We start from the raw sequence: 16570 nt of genomic DNA on the forward strand, positions 1-16570 counted from the left end.
GCAGGTCTCAGTATAGTACCTGAGTGTGTATATACAGACTTCAGGATAGCCTCCTGCTTTCTATCTGCAGGCTCCTTTAGGGCGGCCGTATCCTGAGACGGCAGTGCCACCCTTTTAGATAATCGTGTGAGCTCCTTGTCCACCCTAGGGGATGTCTCCCAGCGTAACCTATCCGTTGGCGGGAAAGGGTACGCCATCAGTAACCTCTTAGAAATCACTAGTTTCTTATCAGGGGAACACCACGCTTCTTCACACAATTCATTTAATTCATCAGATGGGGGAAAAGTCACTGGCTGCTTTTTCTCCCCAAACATAATACCCTTTTTAGTGGTAACCGGGTTAATGTCAGAAATGTGCAACACATTTTTTATTGCCGTAATCATGCATCGGATGGCCCTTGTGGACTGTACATTTGTCTCATCCTCGTCTACACTGGAGTCAGACTCCGTGTCGACATCTGTGTCTGCCATCTGAGCTAGCGGGCGTTTTTGAGCCCCTGATGGCCTCTGAGACGGCTGAGATGCCGGCTGTCCCAAGGCTGTTACGTCATCAAACCTTTTATGTAAAGAGTTGACACTGTCGGTTAATACCTTCCACATATCCATCCACTCCGGTGTCGGCCCCGTAGGGGGCGACATCACACTTATCGGCTCCTGCTCCGCCTCCACGTAGCCCTCCTCATCAAACATGTCGACACAGCCGTACCGACACACACACAGGGAATGCTCTGACTGATGACAGGACCCCACAAAGTCCTTTGGGGAGACAGAGAGAGAGTATGCCAGCACACACCACAGCGCTATATAACACAGGGATTTTCACTATACTGAGTGATTTTTCCCAATAGCTGCTTATTAACACAAATTGCGCCTAAATTTATGTGCCCCCCCTCTCTTTTTTACCCTTGTTGTACTGGATACTGCAGGGGAGAGCCTGGGGAGCGTCCTTCCAGCGGAGCTGTGAAGAGAAAATTGCGCTGGCTGTGCTGAGGAAGATAGCCCCGCCCCCTCAGCGGCGGGCTTCTCCCGCTTTTTATAATGTTAATGGCGGGGGTTTTTGCACATATACAGTGTTATACACTGTATTATGTGCTATTTGTGCCAAAAAGGTAAACTAATTGCTGCCCGGGGCGCCCCCCCCCCCAGCGCCCTGCACCCAACAGTGACCGGAGTGTGTGGTGTGCTATGGGAGCAATGGCGCACAGCTGCAGTGCTGTGCGCTACCTTAATGAAGACAGGAGTCTTCAGCCGACGTTTTTCATCTTTATCTTCCGTCTTCTGGCTCTGCAAGGGGGACGGCGGCGCGGCTCCGGGAACGGACGATCGAGGTCGGCCCTGTGTTCGATCCCTCTGGAGCTAATGGTGTCCAGTAGCCTTAGAAGCACAAGCTAGCTGCAAGCAGGTAGGTTTGCTTCTCTCCCCTCAGTCCCTCGTAGCAGTGAGTCTGTTGCCAGCAGATCTCACTGAAAATAAAAAACCTAACAAATACTTTCTTTTCTAGTGAGCTCAGGAGAGCCCACTAGGTGCATCCAGCTCTGGCCGGGCACAGATTCTAACTAGGGTCTGGAGGAGGGGCATAGAGGGAGGAGCCAGTGCACACCAGATATAGTACCTAATCTTTCTTTAAAGAGTGCCCAGTCTCCTGCGGAGCCCGTCTATTCCCCATGGTCCTTACGGAGTTCCCAGCATCCACTAGGACGTCAGAGAAACAGGAGTTACCTCTTGTCTCATTGTGTGCTTGGTGCCAGGCATCCCTAAGGCCCATTTCTGGGAAATAGCAGAGGAACCACCTGAGTGGGGCCACAAATCCTCCCTCCATCTTTCTACAGAGTCATCCTACACAGCATTAAAATCTCCAATACAAATTACAGAGGCAATGAGGAATTCAGTTACAATTTGGAGAGCACCTCAGAGAAGAAGGAAGGGGGGGATATAAACAGCCATTAAAACAGAATGTAAACATGTACTGCTAAGGAAAACAAGGCGATCCAGAGTATCCATCTGTATATAAAGGGGGGTACACACGGGGAGATGTGTGCGATCTATCACAGGACGCTCAGCACACATCTATCCCCCCGTTCAGCACACATCTCTCCCCCCGCAACAGCAGTGAAGTGAGTGATCTACTAGATTGTGTCTGCATGCATGCCAATCTAGTACCGGTGACAGCAACACGCGGGGCCGCTCATCGCTATCGCTATGGGGCATACACACGAGAAATCCGTGCTTAATTTCTAAGCAATCTAGTCAGATTGCTTAGAAATTAAGCACGGATCTCTCTGTGTGTACCCCCTTTAAGACAAACAAAACACATTATGTCTAGGAACTGACACCTCCCTAGACTTATAGGCCCTACACACTGGCCGATTTTTTGAAAGATATGAACGATCTCCCCCCCGTCTCCCCCCGCACGCTCAGCACACATCGCGCTGTGTTGAGCGCCGGGAGAGATGTGTGCTGAGCGGTTCGCTCAGCACACATCTCTCCCGCATCGGGCCGTGAGTACTGGCCTTAAGAGACAAACAATATCGGGAACAGGAGCCTTAACTTATTGTCGGACTAAAGAACGCTTTATTTTAGCAGTGAGTCCACGGACATTACACAAGAAAATTTTCAACATAGAGATCAAATTGGACACATAGATAAAAACAGGAGACATATCTCAGAACCCCAGATTCTAACTGGGGAAAAAGTGACCGCAGGTGTCCGACCAACTCCAATAACAAAATAGGAAAACAGTGTTGTGCCATTCGAAAATGAAGGACATCTTACAAGAAAAATACATAGAAACAACAAAAACAAAAAAAAGAAAACGAAAAAAGAAAACTTCCCAGTTTTACCCACCCTGTATAACAAACCCCAAAATAAAGTGCACCTAATCCCTATCAAACAAACCAAACCTTAAAATATAACTAAACAAAAAACAAAATGTAAGTAAATTAAGGGTCAACTACAGTATACTCTTGTGCCTTAAGAGTCTGACTGAACCAGTCCAGGAGTAAGGAGTTAGCTGGGATCACCTCAAAATAAACATCAGGCTAAACTCCAGACATATAAATAGTACAGGCAGCAAGGCCGCCATCAGGGGAAGGCTGCGGGGACTGGAGTTCCAGGACCAGACAATGGGGGGACACATCCCTGGCTCCTACAGTCGATAGTGATACCTGCTGTAGTCAGTTCCAGCAGCATCGGGTCCCCCTGTTATCGATGCCAGCGGGCATCCTATCATTTGCATCACTGATGCGGTGTCGGTGGCCCAAGTTTCTGTGCAGTTGTCGGATTGGGCAGAATCCAGCTGGAGTGTGCTGTCCATCGGCATCTTCCCATCATCTCCCATTATGTAATGTTAGAGCATAACGCATAGCTAGACCTCACTTCTTTCTCACATGCGTCTCCCGACTGCCCTTCTTCAGCTTTGAACTGCGACTGAACCCCTGACATCAGCATCAACATGCCACTCTAATACCCTTTTCACACAGCACAAATAACCCGGTAAATTGCCTGGGCGACGCGGGTCGATGTGCGGTGTAAAAGTGGTTAGTCCTGAATTCCCGAGTCGCCTGACCTGGTATTTCAACCCAAGAATAATGCAGGGTTATTCCCAGGTTATTACCGGGTCAGTGAGGTGTGAACAGGTAACCCGTTTTTTTGCGATCCAGGACCTGTTCACAGTATGAAGGAGGCGATGTGGAGATGTTCTCATCTCCAAGCACCGTCTACACACCCACCCCCTGATGGCGCTGGCGCAGCCTCCGCTCCCGCCCCCGATGGCAACCCGACCCGGCATATTGGCATTTTCATTCCTGCAATTAAAAACCCAGCTGCTGTGGGAAAAACCTAGTGCTGCAGGGGTTTTTTTTATATCCCACCGGCAATTGAATTCCCCCCTAAGCATGCTATGCCTGAATAGCCAGAAGCAGCAGTTGTGGTGTAGGCTCTACAATTTAATCGGAAAGATAATAACTTTGGATGGTAGTAGCAGAACATATAATGCCCTATACTTCTGATCAGCACAAACATGGTGCACTGAATTCACGTAGGATTTCAGAAAGGATAAAAATCTGTGCATATTTATTTAGCAACAGGACAGTTTAAAAAAGAAAAGACAAACCAAAACATTTGTTGGACTACTTTATGAAGGTATTATGTAAAGGCTCTAGAATCTAGAGGTTACATTTTCCAGAGTAAGTTTAGAAGATGACCATTTCATCCAGTATCAGTTGGACTAGACAAAAAAGGGCAGATGGCTTAGCTCAGTGGTAGTCGGTTCTTAAGGACTAAATAAGAAGTAAAACAAAGAGAGGCAGTTAAAAAATTTAACAGGTAACAGATGGCTCTCAATGATTGCCTTACTTAAGTGAGAAGTAGCCAAGAAAGAACTGAGTTTCAATCCATTTCTGAATCACCCAGTCTAACAGTAATTGGCAGAATCTCGCCTGAGTTAGAATTTTAGGCTACTTGGGTCTTCAAAGCAGGCTATGTGAAGTTTCAGAATATTATGAAAAATTGTCCTTCATCCAGTTCCATAAGACTAAACACTAAAAAAGCCATGCAGAGAACTTCTCCTTTTGTCTTAAGTTTTCAGGCATGTCTTTCATTCTGATATTGCTGCAAGCAGCAACAGGAGCTCTTGCTCTGTAATACCACCTTCTCTCAGTCGGGAGATTTTAGTTCTTTCCTCCTTTATTGTGAACAGGGAAGCACCCCAATAAAATGTGTTATTTGCTAAAGGTGAATAAAGTATAATCTTTATTTAAAAATCTATACATGGTATTTTTTTTGTTTAATGGACTATAATTTTATATTCAAATTATCCCGATACTGTATATGTAATTTATCCAATAAAACTTGCATACACAAGGGGTCAATCATAATAGTGTTTAATTGGCACTAATTACCACTGCAGACATTAGTTTCTAATATTAGTAAATATAACAATGCGTTTCTGGTACCTCTCACGCAGCATTCTTCCTCCTTATTATTCCTCCACTGTGTTGTGTAACTTTAGTATATATCCATATGTAAAATAATAATAGATGAGAATACAGTTTCAGGATTTACGAAATGATTTGCCACAAAGCATTTTTTGTCTTTTCACTATCGCTACAGTTGGAGGAATATGTCAATCGACATTTAACTTTTTTTTTTTTTATCAAGGTCCTTAATGCATAGTTGAAAATTCTGTCATTATACATTTAATAACCATGAGTCTGAATGGCAGGAGATTGTTAGGTAAAGGCAAGATCCTTGGAATTGCTAGATGCCGTAGAGAGCTTCAATGTTAGATTCTTGGACTTGCAAGATGCCATGGAGTACTCCAGTACTATTTGGGAACGTAGCATCCTTGGACTTACTTGAAGTCATGGGAAGCTCCGGTTCTATTAGGGTGAGACTCCTAGAGCCCTCAAGAGGCTTTTCACCATTAGCAACCACCTGCTGTTCCCTTAGTGCAGGGGTGGGGAACCTTTTTTCTACCGAGGGCCATTTTGATAGTTATAAAATCCTTCGGGGGCCATACAAAAATTCTCAACTTAAAAAATTACCCTGCCCCTCAGTAGGTCTGCCCCGTAGAGGTACTGTGTGTGCGCGCCGGAGGTGCGCGCGCCAAAAAAATGGGTGTGGCCAGTTAAAATGGGACGTGATACACATATGCCCCCAATAGTGCAGTGTCAGATCCACAATTGCCCCCACAGTGCCAGGTATACAAATGCCCCCACAGTGCCAAGTACACAAATGCCCCTCACAGTGCCAGGTATACAAATGGCCCTCACAGTGCCAGGTATACAAATGCCCCTCACAGTGCCAGGTATACATATGCCCCTCACCGTGCCAGGTATACATATGCCCCTCACCGTGCCAGGTATACATATGCCCCTCACCGTGCCAGGTATACATATGCCCCCCACAGTGCCAGGTATACACATGCCCCCACAGTGCCAGGTATACAGATGCCCCCATAGTGCCAGGTATACAAATGCCCCCACAGTGCCAGGTATACAGATGTCCCCCCCGTGCTGCTTACCGATGCTGCTGCTTGCCGCTGCTTGCTGACAGGGAGGAGAGCGCGGCTATGTCGGGTGGCGGCGGCGTGTGGGACTTCAAAACAGCTGCCGGTGCGACAGCCAATCAGAGCTCGCGGGCCGGCAGCCGTGGCTCCTGATTGGCTGCCGATCCACGAGCTCTGATTGGCTCACGAACCGGCGGCTGGTTTGAAGTCCTACACGCCGCCGCCGCCACCCAACATAGCCGCGCTCTCCTCCCTGTCCTGACAGCTGAGACACGCTGCCGCCGGACTGAGCGGTGGCGTATCTCACTGACAGAAGCGGCTGGGCCGGAGCAAACGGCTTCGCGGGCCGGAGGTTCCCCACCCCTGCCTTAGTGCTTGTTGCGCACACTGGTATTAAGGGGTCCCCTGGACTTAATTCATCCAGCAGTAGGAGCTCACCCAATAGACAGAAGGATTACACAGAATAAAGACTGAAGAGAGAATATACGTCAGTGTCTTGGTAGCTAGGACACAACTTGAATAGACCGTAGTACCGTTGTGTCCTAAGTGATCCTCCCATACCAGAGGTTGCAGAGAGGAGAAGTAAGACATTGGCAGATGCAGACAGAACAATATGTCAGGAACAGCTGCTGCTCAGCCATGCAGGATAACAGCAGTCAGCCCGGATATACTAGAATGATAGTAGCTTGACCTTGCAAGACATCAGCAGACAGGTCAGATATACAGGATTGGCTGAAGCTTAGCCTTGCAGGATGTCAGTAGACAGGTCAGGTATGCAGGATTGGCTGAAGCTTGGCCTTGCAGGATGTCAGCAGACAGACCAGATATGCAGGATTGACCAAAGCTTGACCTTGAAAGATGTTAGCAGACAGACCAGGTGTTCAGGATTGACCAAAGCTTAGCTTTGCAGGATGTTAACTGACAGGCCAGGTGTGCAGGGTTGACTGAAGCTTGGCCTTGCAGGATGTTAGCTGACCAGCCAGATGTGCAGGATTGACTGAAGCCTGGCCTTGCAGGATGTCAGCAGACAGACCAGGTTTTCAGGAACAGCTGCAGGAGATAAAGGAAGCAGGGAGTACTAAACAGAGTGACAAGGGTTCCAGCGGTAACTGAGGACTATAACCGGCAAGGTAAAGCAGGAGTGTCTGAGAGACAATCCTTAGGTCCCCTGGAGCACTGCATGTCCCTGTGGATGGCCCACAATCCCCTGGCATTCCTATGTGTTAATGCTTGTCTGCACTCTGTCAAAGTCAGAAAAATGTCTCAATGCACGTTGCCATATTTGCACCGCACACTGGTCCGCGCTGCGCGTGCATGCGCTCGCCCGTGGATTCGCATACCCGCAATAACGTGCACTCGCAGGCGCGGTATGCGTATTTACGGTAGAGTTTATGTAGTCGTAGCGTGCGACTCATTCGTTACAAATGTTCACAATTAATGTAGTTTATGGATCATGGTCCCTGTGATAGATTCTGAAAGTTTGGTTAAAATACAATGTCCCAGAGCTGAGGAATCCCTCTTTATATCGTACGAAGGGTCTAACAGGAATCATACAGCAGTGTTTGGTACCCATCGGAAGAGTATTTAATTAGCAATATTCCGGTGTTGGTTTGGAGCGTATTAATCGCTCGTGCGAATAGTTATGGACATAAGAAGTTTATGTCCATTTCTATTAATTACACATACTCAGGTATGCGGCGGGAAACCCAGTTTCCCACCCACCTGAGCTGTTGGAAATCGTCACAGCCCACCTGTATGAATCACCCTATGACCTTTTGTTATGATACAGGGCCGAATTCCTTCGGCCAATGGACAATGGGATTGTAGGACCAGGAGATTGCATTGTGTGTGGGGCATAAATAGGCAGGCCGACCACATCCAGCTCTCACTCTCTCATCAACGGTTATCTGCTGATAGCCGGGAGCTGGATATCGAGGCGCAGGCGATCATACCCTTTGTGCGTAAGTTTCTCTCCGTTATCATTGTCTTTCTGTGAGCCAATCTCTCTCTCTCTCTCTCTCTCTCTCTCTCTGATCTGTTCTCTCATATCTCCCCTAGACTAGGCTAGTATTGTATTGTATTAGATAGTATTGTATTGTATTGCATTTAGGTCAGTGTAGTATTGTCTTTTTGTATTTATTGTTTAGTTCTGTGGTTAGGAAGTCTCTGTTATATTGTAGTGTATCAATTGTACTGTTATCCCCTTTTACAAGTATATTAGATATAATACAGTTAATAGGCCTTGGAACCTAAACCAGCATCTGTGTATTTCCTATAGTATTAAGTGTTCACTTGAGCGTCGGTGACGCTCAAGCAGCTTTGTAGTTAGTCAGGTTACACAAGGTTGCACTTACACCCTGTACTCACATTAAGGTATTCAGTGTATTTCATTGGTATAAGGTTTTATCATAAAGGTATAGTGTTGTGAGCGTCTGCATCGCTGGTGATCTCCTCGTGGTCTCGAGCGTAAGCTACGCCATAGCGAATCATTACCCTAGACATAACCAATAACGTGTCCTGTGATCGCTGGGCCGTGAGCGAACGTGACGCTTGAGCGTCTCGCCTACGGCTGAGCGATCGTTACGCAACTAGCGTACCATTACGGTACTTCTTAAGTAAACAGCGTACAGTGTTCTTAGCTTCATAAAGGGTTGTTATAAGGCAAAGGAATTTAGCATTGTCAATTGCGGGCTCGTCCTATACTTCTCACATCTGCACTAGGTAGATCAGCAGACATTATCCCTCCAGCAAAGGGTGGGAGGTTGTCTCACAGTGCTGACGGGATAAGCGTCTGCTTCGCTTAGATAAAGGGTGCTGAAGGAACCCGGTAACCGGAAGTAAGAACAAAACGCTTGTGTCTTTTAAAACTTTTATTTCTCTTCTGTCTTGCGTATACACGCACGCATACATATATCTGCATTTCTGTTTCATTTTTCGTATATCACTATTCCTGTTTGCCAATTTTATAGTTGATAGAAAGTGCTAAAAAGAGATTTGCTGTTATTTCATAGTAGAGGTGATAGTTAAAGTATAGAACAAACACACGGTTTGTCTGAGATACAAGGCAGTCAGTGTGGATTGCGGTAGATGATCAGGGATCATTTACATTGATAAAAATATATTGTGTTACGGTGGATCCTTTGCATTGCGTACACGTGTCGCTAACAAAGACTAGCGTACGCAATCCAAAAGGCAGACGCACGCAGCGTACATTACGCAACGTAGCGTCCGGTTACGCTCACGTAGCTCAAGTCACGAAAAAGTTGAATTAGCGCAAAGCGATAATTAGCGCAAGGCGATAAGTAACGCACAGCGGTAGATAACGCGAAGCGGTAAATAACGCAAATCTATTTTTGGAAAATCTGAAATTTAGTTTAACAGATCCTGCTCCTAATTGGTAACACTTTTGGCCTAAAGACAATTTCTGCGCAGAAATAGATATAGAAACAAAAGTGTACATGTGTTGAGTGAGTGTGTTTTGTATACAAAAGTTTATATAACTTTAAGGTGGAACCAAAAGGAAAGCCGGGTACTCGTCAAGGGACATACGTGTAAGTGACATATACGGTGGCCAGGGAGGCATCCCTGGTTAAATAATATTTGAGCATTAGAGTATAGCGGACCATAAGGTAACGAGACCAGGAGGTCATAAGGTAACAAGACCAGGAGGTCATAAGGTAACAAGACCAGGAGGTCGTAAGGTAAAAGGTCCGCTATAAAAGTCCAGTGGCACAACGCCTGGGGTGTTGGTGCAGAACCCATATAGGCCATACAAGCTCTGGCTGAAGGAATCGCAGCCGGAAACATAGATTCCATTGATCTTTCAGTACATGACAAGTAGTGCTCGTATACTGAACGATTGGACCGCACGTTATTGTGTGCAGTAGTTAGTAATCTGACCTAATACCATTAGAGTAAAGTGGTCACAAACGCTATCTGTACATTCTGACGTGATTTGTGTAATTTTTTATTTTTGGAAGGGAAGTTCGCTGGTCACTCAGGAACTATCTAACAACCCCAACTTTACTGGAAAGAGTAAGTGTCCTGCGGGTAACCCTCATATGTTCCAGTAAACTAAAGGTTCACAGGGGCCCTAGGTTGGGTCCAGCAGCTCTGGCTACAGTGATTGCAGCACAGGCCAACGTGGGCGAGAAGTAAGTGGGGTACTTGATAAACCACCACCGCCGGCCTGCCCAAGGACATCTTGGTTTGTTTGTAAGGGTTCGCTGAAAGCCTTGATATTCAAGGAGGAATAAGCAACGCCTGCAGATTATGGGGGCCATTTGTTCAGGTAGGGGGCGATCAACCCTGGTTCAGGTTGATTCTGTGAACCGACCAGTTGGGTCGGCACGATATGTAATGTGTGAAAAATATGGAATTCACACCGAATCTTTATGTGATGAATGGGAGAGAATGACTGTACAAGACAGGGACAAGTTCCCAAGAATAGGTAGCTTTAGTCCAGAAGTGTTACAAAATTTAAGGAGGAGGATATGTCTCGTAAAATCAACAAAGAGACGAATTCAACATCATGATTGTTTACAGTTATGGCACCAGGAAGGTGAGATACAGAGAGGTTTGGCTCTGGCGGCAGGATCTGGGGCAGTCAGGAAGTTGATTGCCACAGCTCCTCCTCCACCATACATTGCAGGAGAGAAGTTGATTGCGGAGAGAAACGCACTGGGTTGTAAAACACAAACTCTTAGTAACACTGTAAATGTTAATGATGTTAACCAAATAACTCATGCAAGTATTAACCCGTGCAAGATGTACCCTGTTTTGAACCTTCCTCAGGAGTGTGATCAAGAAGACGATTCAGCAACAATTTCAGCTCTCTCTCTTGCAGCCACCATAGCAGAGACCACAGTAGGCACAGCGACACCCACGAGATTAGTGAAAGCCCCTAGCGGAGGGATAGGTGAGGTCGTGTCAACGGGTAAGTACGGCACCATGCACTACACTGAAACAATTGTACCACAACAAGCTGTAGAATCTACACAGGAAGAGGCTGTTAGAATTGCTCCTGTAAGGGTAATAGCAGTTCCCAATGGAAAAACAGATGTGTCTGGAGCCACTCCCATAAGGAACATTGCCATGTACACTCCATTTTCCAGAATGGAATTAAGAACAATAGTGTCCGAATTTCCTGACCCCAGGAAGGATTTAGTTGCTAGCCAAAAATACATCAGGGATCTAGGTAACACTGTAGAACCCAACAACAAGGATTGGCAGATACTGCTAAGAGCTTGTTTACCTTCCAATGTTGATGCAACTCAGTTTTTAGCTGATTGTGCATTGGATAAAGATGTACCGCTTACAGACGTGTACAACAAGGATAATGTAAAAAGGATAAATTTACAGCTAAAAGAGTATTTCCCAGCCGTTGTTAAATGGAATAAAATATTTTCCATTAAGCAAAAGGAGTCCGAAACGGCAACAGAATATTTTCACCGGGCACTATTAGAAATGGCAAAGTACACTGGTATAGAAGACATTAAGACCAACCCAAACCATCGGGAAGTAGCAGTATCTGTACTGATGGATGGTTTAAAGGAAACATTAAAGACTAGGGTTCAGACCACGCAACCGTGCTGGCGAGGTCTGTCAGTGTCCGGCTTGAGAGAGGCTGCTATTGATCACGACAGAAACATCACTAGGCACAGGGAATCGCAAAGTGATAAGTTGATGTCCGTAAGTATACAGGCGCTGACCACAAGGCAGCCTGCGTATGTACCACCGAATCCTGTGGGTAAGGCAAGTGTAATAACATGTTTTTCTTGTAACAGACCGGGACACTTTGCACGAGAATGTAGAACAAAGAATGTACAAAGATCTTTTCAACCCCCTAGACAACAACACAACACACGACATTGGGAGCAGGGTCCACAGAGGCGGAGTTTTGAGCCACATACAGGGGAAACAAAAAGATATCCCCCAAACAGAGATTGGCATGCCTCTGGTAGTTCCCAGCTAACTCCCTCACAAGTAGTTGCTGCCAGCGGGATTCTGGGAGGTCAGCATACCCAATAGGGGTGTGGCCATACCTGTAATCTGCAGCCAGTTAAGTTGATTGCTAGTCTTGGAAACGAACCAGAAATTGCAATCAATGTAGCTGGTAAAACTTTAAACTTTCTTGTAGACACAGGGGCGGCCAAGTCAGTGATAAATTCGACAGTGGGCATGAGAACCACTGGTAGGACAATTCCAGCCATGGGAGTAACAGGAGTAGTCCAGCACTACCCTGTTAGCAAACCAGCCGAGATTACAATAGGGCCTTTGCATACCAAGCATTCCTTTTTGCTGGCTGCATCTGCACCAACTAATCTCCTGGGAAGAGACTTACTATGTAAAATGGGTTGCGTCATTTATTGTACTCCTGAAGGTGTATTCTTGGACATTCCTGAGAATCACGCTCAGGAAGTACGAGACATGTTAGACTCCCCATCAAAATTAATGTCACATTCCATTATGACAAATAGGAATCCATCCCAAGTAGAAGAGATGATATCTCAGATACCAGAGTCACTTTGGACAAAAGATGGACAGGACACTGGATTAATGGCAAACGTAGCTCCAGTAGTTGTGCAAGTAAAAGATGGTAGGATAGCTCCAAAAATCCCACAGTATCCTCTGAAGCCAGAGGTGGAGCTAGGAGTTTTTCCCGTAATAGAGCGCTTGCTACAACAGGGCATTCTAGTAAGAACGTCCAGCACCGCAAATAGTCCCATCTTCCCTGTTAAAAAGAGTGGGGGGAGGGGTTACAGGCTAGTGCAGGATCTAAGGGGGATTAACAAAATAGTTGAGAGTCAGTTCCCCGTAGTGCCTAATCCAGCTGTCATCCTAATGCAAATTCCTCCCACTGCCAAATTTTTCACTGTTATTGACCTCTGCTCCGCTTTCTTTTCGGTACCTCTGCACCCTGACAGCCAATATTTGTTTGCATTCACATACAGAGGAGTCCAATACACGTGGACTCGGTTACCCCAAGGTTTCATAGATAGTCCAAGTATATTTTCTCAGGCTTTGCATGATTGTTTACAGTCTTTCCAACCAGACAGTGGATCAGTATTGATACAGTATGTGGACGATTTATTACTGTGTTCAGATTCACTGGAAGCATCTCTGAAGGATACGAAACAGCTCCTGTTTCATCTTTCAGACACAGGTCACAAGGTTTCCAAAGACAAGTTACAATTATGCCAAACTAAGGTAAAATATTTGGGACACTGTCTAACACAAGGACTGAGACACCTGACCGCTGATAGAATCCAAGCCATTAGAGACATGACACTGCCACAAACCCAGCAACAGATCAGGACGTTTTTAGGAATGTGTGGGTATTGCCGTAATTGGATCCCAGGGTTTTCCATATTGGCGCTACCTTTGCAGGAAATGGTCTCTTCAAACAAACCTGATCGGATTTCGCATACAGACGAATCTGAAACAGCATTTGAGAGACTCAAACAGTGCCTAACGCAGGCACCAGCACTAGGTATGCCAGACTATGGGAAACCCTTTGAACTATACGGAACAGAAAGTGCTGGGTGCGCAGCAGGTGTACTAACACAAAAACACGGTGATGCCAGCAGGCCAATTGCATACTACAGCGCCCAGCTAGATACGGTAGCGCGATCCCTCCCCACATGCTTGCGTAGCGTTGCGGCGATAGCATTGCTAGTGACAAAAAGCGAAGATGTCGTGCTAGGCCACAACCTCACAATCCATACACCGCATGCGGTATCTGCCTTATTGAATTCTGCCCAAACCAGACACGTCTCATCTGCAAGGTTTACAAGATGGGAATTGGCATTAATGGCCCCCGTAAACATCATCATAAGGAGATGCAGCGCATTAAATCCTGCAACATTTCTCCCAGGTGTGCCTGGTCAGACACAAAGGGTGGAAGGTGAGAGTGATGGGGAAGGAGGATTTAATGCAAAGGAAGACACACATGATTGTATGGAATATTTGACCCAAAATTTTACCGCAAGGCCTGACATCAGTGACAATCCACTGGAAGATGCAGAACTCACGTTCTACACGGATGGTAGTTGTCACAGACAGTCAGACTCGGGAGACTTGTGTACTGGATACGCAGTCGTAGATGACCAAGACACCATAGAAGCGGAGCCGCTAGGCCCACCTCACTCAGCCCAGGTTGCTGAACTGGTCGCCCTAACCAGAGCATGTGAATTGGCTAAGGGTAAGTCAGCCAATATCTACACCGATTCCAGATACGCGTTCGGGGTAGTCCATGATTTCGGAGCCCTATGGCGGCTCAGAAATTTCATGACGGCAGCTGGTACACCGATAGCGCATGCAGCTCACATAAAAAGGCTTCTAACAGCGATACAGGAACCCGACAGAGTGGCTGTTATCAAATGTAAAGCACATACATATAGCCAAGACCCAATATCCCTTGGTAACAGCCGAGCAGACGAAGCCGCAAAGCTTGCAGCTGCTACCCCCACACGGACAAACACCACACAGTTGATGGTATTTAATACCATCAACACACAGAAGTTGTGTGAGATGCAGAATCTGTGTTCCACACAGGAAAGAGCAGTCTGGAAGGCAAAGGGATATGGCCAGGAGTCCTCAGGGCTCTGGACGGATGGACATGGTAAACCAGTGGCCCCCAGGGCATACCTTCCATGTCTGGCTGAAGCAGCTCACGGGCTGACTCATCTAGGCAAGGAGGGGATGTGCAAATTGGTAAGAGCATACTGGTGCGCCCCAGGATTCTCCTCTCATGCGAGTAAAAGAGCAATGTCATGCCTTACCTGTCTGAGAAAGAATATTGGAAAAGCAATACCTACAGAACCATCCCATATCCCACCTGCCGGCGGCCCTTTCCAGGTAATACAAATTGACTTCATTCAATTACCCCCATGTCGAAATTTGAAATATGTACTTGTCTGTATAGATGTTTTCTCGAATTGGGTCGAGGCTTTTCCAGCAGCTACAAATACCGCTATGTTTACAGCTAAGAAAATTGTGCAGGAATTTGTATGTAGATATGGTATCCCTAGAATCATTGAAAGTGATAGGGGTACCCATTTTACAGGTGATGTCTTTCAAGGAATGTGTAAATTGATGGGTATTGATAGCAAGCTGCACACTCCGTACCGTCCACAGGCGAGTGCGAAGGTCGAAAGAGTGAACAGCACTATTAAAAATAAATTGAGTAAAGTAATGGCAGAGACAGGATTGACGTGGCCAGAAGCTTTACCCATTGTTTTGTATAGCATCAGAACCACTCCCAGGTCCCCTCTTAATCTGTCTCCTTTTGAAATCTTGTTTGGTCGACAACCGCATGTCATGATTAACCCTCAGGATGATTTGAAATGTAACAATGAAGTAACTGTAAAGTACTTGATTAACATGAGTAAACAGTTGAGGAATCAAAATGATAATCTGAAGTTGGTGATTCCTGATTTACCAGATAGTAATTGTCATGACATTGAACCTGGGGATTATGTAATGATACGAAATTTTCTACGCTCAGGTTGTCTTATTGATAGATGGGAAGGACCATACCAGGTCTTATTGACTAGCACCACAGCATTGAAGGTTGCTGAGAGAGAGACTTGGGTCCATTCATCCCACTGCAAAAAGGTTGCTGATCCAGAGAAGTCCCGCGATAAGGAACAGACGGTAGAGGTTGTATCACTGGAGTGTCTGTTCCAGGAGGATTGAGGCGGCACCTGAGCCTTGAAAATCGAAAGCAGCTGTCGACTCCCCTCTCCCTTTTATTGTTTTTCTCCACTTCCCAGCCCCTCTCCCTTAAAATTTCTTTTTCCCCCTCCTCATTCTTCTCTATTTCCTCCTCAAAGATGGACTTGCCCCAAGAGACTGTGATCCGGATTTTGATGTTAACCATGATGTTGACCAGAGCAGTCTGTTCCGGCGAGAGTACCATAGAGGTCGAAAGAGGTTCTGGAATGGGTTCCGATTATGATGATGGAGGCGTAGTTTTCCAAGATCAACCAAACCAACAAGCAAAGGCGAGTATCAGAAAACGATCCGATAGAAGAAATTGTGATGGATTGTTAGCTGAAGAAAATTGTATCTGTAGGCTCTGTGATAATCTGGTTGAAGATGGATGCATAAAGAAATGCCAATCTAGTTTTAATATCCATATAGACCGGCATCCATTGAGTGACTATCACTCCTTAGTGGGTAACGTGTTAAACCAAACAGATTGTTGGGTATGCTCTCAAGTACCTCAGGGTCACAGCAAATCAGGGCTAGTACCATTTCCTTTAACGTTAGGGGAGGTACTTGAGCTAAGTGGTGGGAGACCGGTGGACCGGAGGTTTAACATCTCCAGCCCTCCTAGTTTGAAGCTCCACCAATACCATGTGGATAGGTCCCTCTTATGTTTTAACATCTCCAATCCTAGAAAACCGGGAAATTGGGAAGTGTCATGGAGCAACCTTACCATGACCTTTTCACACAGAGCAGATAGAATGCCTACAGATACAGAGCTCGTACGCCACATAGCCAGTAGAGGAAAATCTTTCCGGTATCGATATACCTTAGGGAATAGGATTACTAGAGT

General features: G+C 46.0%; 1 long non-coding RNA gene across 2 annotated transcripts in view; it reads right to left on the reverse strand.

The window, feature by feature from the left end:
• LOC134935248 (uncharacterized) overlaps nucleotides 1–16570 on the reverse strand; it is a 297771-nt gene that overhangs the window by 124994 nt on the left and 156207 nt on the right. Inside the window, exon 2 of one of the 2 annotated variants that reach the window (XR_010180009.1) lies at nucleotides 4952–5001. The exons of the other annotated variant lie outside the window; for it this stretch is intronic. This is a non-coding gene — a long non-coding RNA (uncharacterized LOC134935248). The remainder of the gene's footprint in view (nucleotides 1–4951; nucleotides 5002–16570) is intronic. 2 annotated transcript variants of the gene reach the window in all.

Source organism: Pseudophryne corroboree, chromosome 6, assembly GCF_028390025.1.
Source record: "Pseudophryne corroboree isolate aPseCor3 chromosome 6, aPseCor3.hap2, whole genome shotgun sequence".
Taxonomy (NCBI): Eukaryota; Metazoa; Chordata; class Amphibia; order Anura; family Myobatrachidae; genus Pseudophryne; species Pseudophryne corroboree.